Here is a 6,000-nt window from a genome sequence, read left to right on the forward strand (position 1 = left end):
GCTAATTACGGTGGTTTCTCCCATGACTGCAAATCCCAGGAGCCATGGGGCACTCACTATAACCCTATAAAGGCAAGTTCCAGTTGAGCTTGGTGAGAAGGCTGAGGGGGGGATATGATAGAGGTCTACAAAATCATGAGAGGACTAGAACAAGTAAGTAAATTTGTTATTTACTCTTTCAGATAATGAAAGGACTAGGAGGCACTTCATGAAGTTAGCAAGTAGCACATTTGAACCAAATCAGAGAAAATTCTTTTTCACTCAAAGCACATTTAAGCTCTGGAATTCGTTGTCAGATGATGAGGTTAGGGCAGTTAGGGTTAGCTGGGTTTCTTCTCCCAGATGAACAGCCCTAACCTCTTTAGCTTTTCCTCACAGGGGAGCCGTTCCATGCCCTTTAACATTTTGGTCACCCTTCTCTGTACTTTCTTCAATGTAACTGTTGCGGTTCTGGCTGCGAGCGCCGCAACCAGACCCTTACCTCCATGTTCCTGGACCTGTTCCCGCTTTCGTTGGCCTAGTTCCTGGCCTGTTCGGCGGCGTCCCTGTGAGGGCCGCGCTGCCGGGAAGCCTTCCATGGATGCCCTGTCTCTAGGTGCGCTTGCACGCCATTTGGGCGCTTTTCTATGCCATTTCCCGCCAGTGGTGACTCCGCCCAATTCCTGACATCAGACACCGCGGCCTTGATAAGCCGGCCGCGGCCACCCAGTCTTTGCCTTGCAACGGGCTTACCTACCAGATCCCTGTTGCGCTGTGCCCCGGAGCGATCTGTCTTGCTATTCGCTCCGTTCCTGCTTGCCTGCTACAGTACCTGCCTGGTTCCTGTTTATCTGCTACAGTTCCTGTCTGGTTCCAGTACCCAAGTCTTGCTACAGTTCCTGCCTGGTCCCAGAACCCGTACCCTGTTACAGTACTGACCTACTGTCCTAGTCTGGTTCCAGTTCCCAGTCCTGATCCACCACCGCCTAAGTCCCAGCGGCCGGGCCCCTACGGGCTCCTCCTGGGGGGGCTTCGGCTTCCAAGGGTGAAGCCTCCTAAGTCCCAGCGGTTGGGCTCTTACGGGCTCCTCCCGGGGGAGTACCAGCTTCCAGGGTGAAGAGCACCTCTCGTCCAGCCTGAACATCTGCCTCCCGGCCTGCCAGTTACTAGAGACATTGACCATCTTTTCCCAGTCTCCTGCAGGTCGGCCCAAGGGTCCACTAAACTGAGACTCCCATAACAGATTGCAAGGCCATGGACTCGGCGGATGCGCCTGTCCCCTTGGACCTGCCTGGGTTGGCCCAGCAGCTGCAGTATCAAAAACAGTATCTCAAGGTCCTTACTGGTTCGGTAGGGGAGTTATTGGCCCGATTGGATGCCAGGGCCTTGTCTGCCCCAGAAACCAGCCCCCGAGGGTCAAGACTCTTCAGTGACTCAGGTGCCGGCACCCTCCCGCTACACTGGAGATTTAAGGACCTGCCGCGGCTTTTTAAACCAATGTTTTGTACGGTTCTCCCTGTTGCCTCGGCAGTTCCCTTCGGATGCGGTGAAAGTGGCGTACATCCTGTCCCTGCTTGATGGGAAAGCCTTAATATGGGCTTCTCCCCTTTGGGAAAACAATGATCCTTCACTAACGAACTTACAACAGTTCATCTCGAACTTTCGACAGGGCTTTGATGAGCCCGCCCGAGTAGCCATGGCTACATCTGATCTGCTGCAACTCCGACAGGGGGCTCGCTCCTTGGCAGATTATGCTATGGAGTTTCAGACTTTAGCCCAAGAAGTAGGTTGGCAGGATGGTAGTCTTAAGGCCATCTTCTTGGAGGGTTTTCCGGACGCATAAAGGATGAGATTGCTGCTCGAGATCTGCCGGAGGGCCTCAACGCCTTGATAGAGATGACTGCTCGCATTGACCGCCACCTACAACAAGGGGCCAAGGAGCAGCGCTCCTCTCGCCATAGTCCTGCCCGTGGGCCAGCAAGACCTGTATCTGCTCCCAAGATCTCTCGTTCAGATGCTCCCACCTGCGAACCTATGCAGCTGGGATGGGCCCCGCTTTCTGCTGAAGAAAGGCAACGTCACCTTTCGTTGAAGTTGTGTTTATATTGTGGTCAGAAGGGCCACTTCTTGGCACGCTGCCAGGAGCGTGCGGAAAACGCTAAAGCCTAGGAGGTCGGGAGGAGCTCCTCCTAGGCTGTGCTACAGCTCCTCAATGTACCGTCCCTGTTACCCTGGAATATCCTGGAGGTTCATTTGAGACGATGGCATTCCTGGATTCGGGAGCCGGAGGTAATTTCATCCTGAAGGACCTAGTCTCCCAGTTGCGTATCCCTACGCAAAGACGGGAGGTCCCGTTACGAATTACCTCTATCCAGGGGACACTCCTTCCAGGACCTGTCCTGATGTCCACGGCACCCATTACTGTCCGCACCGGGGCGATCCATTCGGAGGAGATAGCCTTCCTAGTGTTGGATAAGGCTGTCCACCCTGTGGTGCTAGGGTTGCCGTGGTTACAGAAGCACTCGCCCATGATTCAGTGGGCTACGTTACAGATTGTCAACTGGAGTCCTTTCTGCTTAGCTAATTGTATGAAAGTGCCCGGGAGTCCCGCACTTCCTTTGATGCACTCTGCCTTGGGCCCTCCTGCGCCTTATGAGGACTTTATGGACGTACTTTCCAAGACCAAGGCAGAGATCCTTCCGCAGCATCACCCATATGACTGTTCTATGGACCTGTTACCTGGTCCTATGCTTTCCCGAGGAGGGGCGTTTCCCTTATCATTACTGGAAACCCGGGCCAAGCCCGAGTACGTTTCAGAGAATTTGGCCAAAGGGTTCACTCGCCCGTCCAAGTCGCCTGCAGGGGCAGGTCCCTTTCTTGACAGCGAGAAGAACGGCTCGCTAAGACCGTGCATGGACTATAGAGGCCTCAGTTTCCTTACCAAACGAGAGCGTTACCCGCTCCCGTCAATCCTGGAGCTCCTCGATAGGCTCCAGGGAGTGAAGATTTTCACAAAATTGGACTTGCTTAATGCTCCGGCGATGTCCCAGCATTGTACAAATGAGGTGTTACGGGACCTTCAGAACACCTGCGTAATCGTTTATGTCGATGATGTGTTAATCTACTCCCAGGATCTGCCTTCACACCGTCAGTATGTCCGTCAAGTGCTCCAAATGCTTAGGGAGCACGGTCGGTACGCAAAACTGGAAAAATGTAGCTTTGAGAAGACGACCCTGCCATTCCTGGGCTACATAATCTCTGCAACAGGCTTTCAAATGGATCCTGAGAAAGTGGTGGCAATTAAGAATTGGCCCCGGCCTAAGGGCCTTAAAGCGTTGCAACGCTTCCTCAGCTTTTCCAATTCCTACCGTCACTTTATTCCTAACTACTCTCATATTGTGGCCCCGTTGACTGCCCTCACCCGAAAGGGGGACAACGCGGTGGATTGGCCTGTCCCCGCCTGCCAAGCCTTTGAGGCCCTTAAGGAAGCCTTCTTGTTAGACACCTGCCTTCGTCATCCGGACCCCAGCCGGCCCTTTGTGGTGGAAGTTGATGCCTCCAATGTGGCCGTGGGGGCCGTGCTGAGCCAGTACTCAAATTGCTACCCTGTTCATATTTCTAGAAGAAATTCTCCCCGGCAGAGAGCAACTACTGTGTTGGAGATAAAGAGTTGCTAGCCGTGAAACTTGCCCTGGAGGAATGGAGACAGTGGTTGGAAGGAGCCAACCATCCAGTTACGATTTACAGCAGCCGGCGATCGGAGGCAGGGAGCGCAACAAAGCACTCTCCTTCGGACGGACAAGAGAGACGAAATTTCACAGTCCCAAACCAAACCAACCCAACCCAATCCAATCCAAGCCAAGCCAAGCCCCAGCAGAGAGAGACGAAATTTCACTGTCCCAAACCAACCCAATACACAGAAAAAAAATGCTTCTCGCACTTAGCTGCCCAGCCCCAAACCAACCCAATCCACAAAAAAAAAAAATGCTTCTCGCACTTAGCCGCCCAGTCCCAAACCAACCCAATCACAGAAAAAAAATGCTTCTCGCACTTAGCCGCCCAGTCCCAAACCAACCCAATCACAGAAAAAAAATGCTTCTCGCACTTAGCTGCCCAGTCCCAAACCAACCCAATCACAGAAAAAAAATGCTTCTCGCACTTAGCCGCCCAGTCCCAAACCAACCCAATCCACAAAAAAAAAGCTTCTCGCACTTAGCCGCCCAGTCCCAAACCAACCCATCCACAGAAAAAAAATGCTTCTCGCACTTAGCTGCCCAGTCCCAAACCAACCCAATCCACAGAAAAAAAAATGCTTCTCGCAGTTAGCCGCCTAGTCCCAAACCAACCCAATCCACAGAAAAAAAATGCTTCTCACACTTAGCCACCCAGTCCCAAACCAATCCAATCCACAAAAAAAAAAAAGATTCTCGCAGTTAGCCGCCCAGTCCCAAACCAACCCAATCCACAGAAAAAAAATGCTTCTCGCACTTAGCCGCCCAGTCCCAAACCAACCTAATCCACAGAAAAAAAATGCTTCTTACACTTAGCCATACAGTCCCAAACCAACCCAATCCACAAAAAAAAAATGCTTCTCGCACTTAGCTGCCCAGTCCCAAACCAACCCAATCCACAAAAAAGAAAAGCTTCTCGCACATAGCCGCCCAGTCCCAAACCAACCCATCCACAGAAAAAAAATGCTTCTCGCACTTAGCCGCCCAGTCCCAAACCAACCCAATCCACAGAAAAAAAATGCTTATCGCACTTAGCCGCCCAGTCCCACACTCAGTGACACTCAGCAACCACTTCTGTCAACGTCATGACTTGTCGCTTATTGTATTGCTTTCAACATTGTAAATGCGGCAACAATATTTCATATGAACTTGTGAAGTCTTCCATGTCTTTTTTACCGTTACCTCCCGATCAACTAGATGGCTGTCCAATACAAAATACTTTAAAATCTCTGACGCTTTACACGTTTTTAAAAAAAATCACTGACGGATCAATCAATAGAATGACTTAAGCCTCCGACGCCTTCCACGTCTTTTACTTCATATTATTGAATATCATTGACAGATCAATCTACTGTATAACTGTCTGATACAGATACATTTAAACCTGCCGACGTCTTCCGCATCTTTTTCGCCATTTGTTAGGTATAGTTAATGCGTTCCCAATCTACTTAGCTTTTCTTGTTCATGCCTCCCGACATGGCCATGTTTCGATAAGTACAAGTTATCTTCATAAAACGCTTTCCAAGTGGTAAAGAGCGACCCGACAGTGAGGAGAAGGACTACAGACTCCCTTGATGAAGATAACTTGTACTTATTGAAACATGGCCATGTCGGGAGGCATGAACAAGAAAAGCAAGTAAATCAGGAACACATTAAATATACCTAACAAACGGTGAAAAAGACGCGAAAGACGGCAGGTTTAAATGTATCTGTATCGGATAGTTATACAGTAGATTGATCTTTCAATGATATTCAATAATATGAAGTAAAAGACACGTAAAGCGTCGGAGATTTTAAAGTATTTTGTATTGGACAGCCATCTAGTTGATCGGGAGGTAATGGTAAAAAAGACATGGAAGACTTCACAAGTTCATATGAAATATTGTTGCCGCATTTACAATGTTGAAAGCAATACAATAAGCGACAAGTCATGAAGTTGACAGAAGTGGTCGCTGAGTGTCACTGAGTGTGAATATATTGTTCAATTTGAGTGTCCAAAAATCGAAGTGCCTTGGTTTGAAAAGAAAAAGTAGCCGCCGCATTTATAACGAAGGATTATTTAGCGGAAATTATCACCAAACAGGAGCAAAAATCGAAGGGTTTTGGTTTGAAAAGAAATAGAAAAAGTGGCTGCCGCATTTATAACTAACGATTATTTAGCGGGAATTTATCACCAAACAGGAAAAATATAAGAGCGATGCACTTTCAAAGTTAAAGATACACCTACAACAAGCAATGAGATATGAACTTTATTGAAACATAAGCAGCGTTATCGACGAATCAACGATGG

The sequence above is a fragment of the Rhinatrema bivittatum genome, chromosome 4 (genome assembly GCF_901001135.1).
Source record: "Rhinatrema bivittatum chromosome 4, aRhiBiv1.1, whole genome shotgun sequence".
Lineage (NCBI taxonomy): Eukaryota > Metazoa > Chordata > Amphibia > Gymnophiona > Rhinatrematidae > Rhinatrema > Rhinatrema bivittatum.